At 51.9% G+C, this 5056-nt stretch overlaps 11 non-coding genes and 1 pseudogene across 11 annotated transcripts; all 12 read right to left on the reverse strand.

Annotated features, from left to right (window-relative positions):
* Positions 1 to 437: 437 nt before the first annotated feature.
* Positions 438 to 553, reverse strand: LOC116009048 (annotated as a pseudogene).
* A 185-nt stretch (positions 554 to 738) lies between these two features.
* LOC116008094 lies at positions 739 to 857 on the reverse strand. Its single transcript, XR_004095494.1, has one exon. It is a non-coding gene; the product is annotated as a 5S ribosomal RNA (ribosomal RNA).
* A 1407-nt stretch (positions 858 to 2264) lies between these two features.
* On the reverse strand, positions 2265 to 2383 carry LOC116008420. Its single transcript, XR_004095805.1, has one exon. It is a non-coding gene; the product is annotated as a 5S ribosomal RNA (ribosomal RNA).
* Positions 2384 to 2520: 137 nt separating this feature from the next.
* Positions 2521 to 2639, reverse strand: LOC116008159. The gene has a single exon (XR_004095557.1). It is a non-coding gene; the product is annotated as a 5S ribosomal RNA (ribosomal RNA).
* Positions 2640 to 2776: 137 nt separating this feature from the next.
* Positions 2777 to 2895, reverse strand: LOC116008095. Its single transcript, XR_004095495.1, has one exon. It is a non-coding gene; the product is annotated as a 5S ribosomal RNA (ribosomal RNA).
* A 137-nt stretch (positions 2896 to 3032) lies between these two features.
* On the reverse strand, positions 3033 to 3151 carry LOC116008160. The gene has a single exon (XR_004095558.1). It is a non-coding gene; the product is annotated as a 5S ribosomal RNA (ribosomal RNA).
* Positions 3152 to 3288: 137 nt separating this feature from the next.
* LOC116008096 lies at positions 3289 to 3407 on the reverse strand. Its single transcript, XR_004095496.1, has one exon. It is a non-coding gene; the product is annotated as a 5S ribosomal RNA (ribosomal RNA).
* Positions 3408 to 3544: 137 nt separating this feature from the next.
* Positions 3545 to 3663, reverse strand: LOC116008428. The gene has a single exon (XR_004095812.1). It is a non-coding gene; the product is annotated as a 5S ribosomal RNA (ribosomal RNA).
* A 353-nt stretch (positions 3664 to 4016) lies between these two features.
* Positions 4017 to 4135, reverse strand: LOC116008672. The gene has a single exon (XR_004096039.1). It is a non-coding gene; the product is annotated as a 5S ribosomal RNA (ribosomal RNA).
* A 137-nt stretch (positions 4136 to 4272) lies between these two features.
* On the reverse strand, positions 4273 to 4391 carry LOC116008213. Its single transcript, XR_004095610.1, has one exon. It is a non-coding gene; the product is annotated as a 5S ribosomal RNA (ribosomal RNA).
* A 137-nt stretch (positions 4392 to 4528) lies between these two features.
* LOC116008097 lies at positions 4529 to 4647 on the reverse strand. The gene has a single exon (XR_004095497.1). It is a non-coding gene; the product is annotated as a 5S ribosomal RNA (ribosomal RNA).
* A 137-nt stretch (positions 4648 to 4784) lies between these two features.
* LOC116008098 lies at positions 4785 to 4903 on the reverse strand. Its single transcript, XR_004095498.1, has one exon. It is a non-coding gene; the product is annotated as a 5S ribosomal RNA (ribosomal RNA).
* Positions 4904 to 5056: the final 153 nt, after the last annotated feature.

A 5056-nucleotide genomic window follows, 5' to 3' on the forward strand; every position in this document is an offset into this window, starting at 1 on the left:
CACCCATCCTAGTACTACTCTCGCCCAAGCACGCTTGACTTCGGAGTTCTGATGGGATCCGGTGCATTACTGCTGGTATGATCGCATCCGTCACGTACTGCGCGCAAAATGTACTTGACCCTCTCTCTCCGCGCAACTTCTCTCGCTTAGCGGTTTAGCGGTTTAAAAGGATAGTACCCTTAGCGAGCGGTCCAGCGGTTTAAAAGAAAGATTAAAAAGAGGGTGGGGGATGCAACACGAGGACTTCCCAGGGGGTCCGTCACGTATTGCGCACAAAATGTACTTGACCCTTAACTTCGGAGTTCTGATGGGATCCGGTGCATTAGTGCTGGTATGATCGCATCCGTCACGTACTGCGCGCAAAATGTACTTGACCCTCTCTCTCCGCGCAACTTCTCTCGCTTAGCGGTTTAGCGGTTTAAAAGGATAGTACCCTTAGCGAGCGGTCCAGCGGTTTAAAAGAACACCCATCCTAGTACTACTCTCGCCCAAGCACGCTTGACTTCGGAGTTCTGATGGGATCCGGTGCATTAGTGCTGGTATGATCGCATCCGTCACGTCTGATGGGATCCGGTGCATTAGTGCTGGTATGATCGCATCCGTCACGTATTGCGCGCAAAATGTACTTGACCCTCTCTCTCCGCGCAACTTCTCTCGCTTAGCGGTCTAGCGGTTTAAAAGGATAGTACCCTTAGCGAGCGGTCCAGCGGTTTAAAAGAATGATTAAAAAGAGTGTGGGGGATGCAACACGAGGACTTCCCAGGGGGTCACCCATCCTAGTACTACTCTCGCCCAAGCACGCTTAACTTCGGAGTTCTGATGGGATCCGGTGCATTAGTGCTGGTATGATCGCATCCGTCACGTACTGCGCGCAAAATGTACTTGACCCTCTCTCTCCGCGCAACTTCTCTCGCTTAGCGGTTTAGCGGTTTAAAAGGATAGTACCCTTAGCGAGCGGTCCAGCGGTTTAAAAGAAAGATTAAAAAGAGGGTGGGGGATGCAACACGAGGACTTCGTTTAAAAGGATAGTACCCTTAGCGAGCGGTCCAGCGGTTTAAAAGAAAGATTAAAAAGAGGGTGGGGGATGCAACACGAGGACTTCGCAGGGGGTCCGTCACGTATTGCGCACAAAATGTACTTGACCCTCTCTCTCCGCGCAACTTCTCTCGCTTAGCGGTTTAGCGGTTTAAAAGGATAGTACCCTTAGCGAGCGGTCCAGCGGTTTAAAAGAAAGATGAAAAAGAGGGCGGGGGGTGCTACACGAGGTCCTCCCAGGGCGTCCGTCCCGTATTGCGCGCAAAATGTACTTGACCCTCTCTCTCCGCGCAACTTCTCTCGCTTAGCGGTTTAGCGGTTTAAAAGGATAGTACCCTTAGCGAGCGGTCCAGCGGTTTAAAAGAAAGATGAAAAAGAGGGCGGGGGGTGCTACACGAGGTCCTCCCAGGGCGTCCGTCCCGTATTGCGCGCAAAATGTACTTGACCCTCTCTCTCCGCGCAACTTCTCTCGCTTAGCGGTTTAGCGGTTTAAAAGGATAGTACCCTTAGCGAGCGGTCCAGCGGTTTAAAAGAAAGATGAAAAAGAGGGCGGGGGGTGCTACACGAGGTCCTCCCAGGGCGTCCGTCCCGTATTGCGCGCAAAATGTACTTGACCCTCTCTCTCCGCGCAACTTCTCTCGCTTAGCGGTTTAGCGGTTTAAAAGGATAGTACCCTTAGCGAGCGGTCCAGCGGTTTAAAAGAAAGATGAAAAAGAGGGCGGGGGGTGCTACACGAGGTCCTCCCAGGGCGTCCGTCCCGTATTGCGCGCAAAATGTACTTGACCCTCTCTCTCCGCGCAACTTCTCTCGCTTAGCGGTTTAGCGGTTTAAAAGGATAGTACCCTTAGCGAGCGGTCCAGCGGTTTAAAAGAAAGATGAAAAAGAGGGCGGGGGGTGCTACACGAGGTCCTCCCAGGGCGTCCGTCCCGTATTGCGCGCAAAATGTACTTGACCCTCTCTCTCCGCGCAACTTCTCTCGCTTAGCGGTTTAGCGGTTTAAAAGGATAGTACCCTTAGCGAGCGGTCCAGCGGTTTAAAAGAAAGATGAAAAAGAGGGCGGGGGGTGCTACACGAGGTCCTCCCAGGGCGTCCGTCCCGTATTGCGCGCAAAATGTACTTGACCCTCTCTCTCCGCGCAACTTCTCTCGCTTAGCGGTCTAGCGGTTTAAAAGGATAGTACCCTTAGCGAGCGGTCCAGCGGTTTAAAAGAAAGATTAAAAAGAGTGTGGGGGATGCAACACGAGGACTTCCCAGGGGGTCACCCATCCTAGTACTACTCTCGCCCATGCACGCTTAACTTCGTAGTTCTGATGGGATCCGGTGCATTAGTGCTGGTATGATCGCATCCGTCACGTACTGCGCGCAAAATGTACTTGACCCTCTCTCTCCGCGCAACTTCTCTCGCTTAGCGGTTTAGCGGTTTAAAAGGATAGTACCCTTAGCGAGCGGTCCAGCGGTTTAAAAGAAAGATTAAAAAGAGGGTGGGGGATGCAACACGAGGACTTCCCAGGGGGTCACCCATCCTAGTACTACTCTCGCCCAAGCACGCTTGACTTCGGAGTTCTGATGGGATCCGGTGCATTAGTGCTGGTATGATCGCATCCGTCACGTACTGCGCGCAAAATGTACTTGACCCTCTCTCTCCGCGCAACTTCTCTCGCTTAGCGGTTTAGCGGTTTAAAAGGATAGTACCCTTAGCGAGCGGTCCAGCGGTTTAAAAGAAAGATTAAAAAGAGGGTGGGGGATGCAACACGAGGACTTCCCAGGGGGTCACCCATCCTAGTACTACTCTCGCCCAAGCACGCTTAACTTCGGAGTTCTGATGGGATCCGGTGCATTAGTGCTGGTATGATCGCATCCGTCACGTACTGCGCGCAAAATGTACTTGACCCTCTCTTTCCGCGCAACTTCTCTCGCTTAGCGGTTTAGCGGTTTAAAAGGATAGTACCCTTAGCGAGCGGTCCAGCGGTTTAAAAGAAAGATTAAAAAGAGGGTGGGGGATGCAACACGAGGACTTCCCAGGGGGTCACCCATCCTAGTACTACTCTCGCCCAAGCACGCTTGACTTCGGAGTTCTGATGGGATCCGGTGCATTAGTGCTGGTATGATCGCATCCGTCACGTACTGCGCGCAAAATGTACTTGACCCTCTCTCTCCGCGCAACTTCTCTCGCTTAGCGGTTTAGCGGTTTAAAAGGATAGTACCCTTAGCGAGCGGTCCAGCGGTTTAAAAGAAAGATTAAAAAGAGGGTGGGGGATGCAACACGAGGACTTCCCAGGGGGTCACCCATCCTAGTACTACTCTCGCCCAAGCACGCTTAACTTCGGAGTTCTGATGGGATCCGGTGCATTAGTGCTGGTATGATCGCATCCGTCACGTACTGCGCGCAAAATGTACTTGACCCTCTCTCTCCGCGCAACTTCTCTCGCTTAGCGGTTTAGCGGTTTAAAAGGATAGTACCCTTAGCGAGCGGTCCAGCGGTTTAAAAGAAAGATTAAAAAGAGGGTGGGGGATGCAACACGAGGACTTCTCAGGGGGTCACCCATCCTAGTACTACTCTCGCCCAAGCACGCTTATTTTCGGAGTTCTGATGGGATCCGGTGCATTAGTGCTGGTATGATCGCATCCGTTACGTACTACGCGCAAAATGTACTTGACCCTCTCTCTCCGCGCAACTTCTCTCGCTTAGCGGTTTAGCGGTTTAAAAGGATAGTACCCTTAGCGAGCGGTCTAGCGGTTTAAAAGAAAGATTAAAAAGAGGGTGGGGGATGCAACACGAGGACTTCCCAGGGGGTTCGGAGTTCTGATGGGATCCGGTGCATTAGTGCTGGTATGATCGAATCCGTCACGTACTGCGCGCAAAATGTACTTGACCCTCTCTCTCCGCGCAACTTCTCTCGCTTAGCGGTTTAGCGGTTTAAAAGGATAGTACCCTTAGCGAGCGGTCCAGCGGTTTAAAAGAAAGATTAAAAAGAGTGTGGGGGATGCAACACGAGGACTTCCCAGGGGGTCACCCATCCTAGTACTACTTTCGCCCAAGCACGCTTAACTTCGTAGTTCTGATGGGATCCGGTGCATTAGTGCTAGTATGATCGCATCCGTCACGTACTGCGCGCAAAATGTACTTGACCCTCTCTCTCCGCGCAACTTCTCTCGCTTAGCGGTTTAGCGGTTTAAAAGGATAGTACCCTTAGCGAGCGGTCCAGCGGTTTAAAAGAAAGATTAAAAAGAGGGTGGGGGATGCAACACGAGGACTTCCCAGGGGGTCACCCATCCTAGTACTACTCTCGCCCAAGCACGCTTATCTTCGGAGTTCTGATGGGATCCGGTGCATAAGTGCTGGTATGATCGCATCCGTTACGTACTACGCGCAAAATGTACTTGACCCTCTCTCTCCGCGCAACTTCTCTCGCTTAGCGGTTTAGCGGTTTAAAAGGATAGTACCCTTAGCGAGCGGTCCAGCGGTTTAAAAGAAAGATTAAAAAGAGGGTGGGGGATGCAACACGAGGACTTCCCAGGGGGTCACCCATCCTAGTACTACTCTCGCCCAAGCACGCTTAACTTCGGAGTTCTGATGGGATCCGGTGCATTAGTGCTGGTATGATCGCATCCGTCACGTACTGCGCGCAAAATGTACTTGACCCTCTCTCTCCGCGCAACTTCTCTCGCTTAGCGGTCTAGCGGTTTAAAAGGATAGAACCCTTAGCGAGCGGTCCAGCGGTTTAAAAGAAAGATTAAAAAGAGGGTGGGGGATGCAACACGAGGACTTCCCAGGGGGTCACCCATCCTAGTACTACTCTCGCCCAAGCACGCTTAACTTCGGAGTTCTGATGGGATCCGGTGCATTAGTGCTGGTATGATCGCATCCGTTACGTACTACGCGCAAAATGTACTTGACCCTCTCTCTCCGCGCAACTTCTCTCACTTAGCGGTTTAGCGGTTTAAAAGGATAGTACCCTTAGCGAGCCGTCCAGCGGTTTAAAAAAAAGATTAAAAAGAGGGTGGGGGATGCAACACGAGG

The sequence above is a fragment of the Ipomoea triloba genome, chromosome 16, assembly GCF_003576645.1.
Source record: "Ipomoea triloba cultivar NCNSP0323 chromosome 16, ASM357664v1".
Taxonomy (NCBI): Eukaryota; Viridiplantae; Streptophyta; class Magnoliopsida; order Solanales; family Convolvulaceae; genus Ipomoea; species Ipomoea triloba.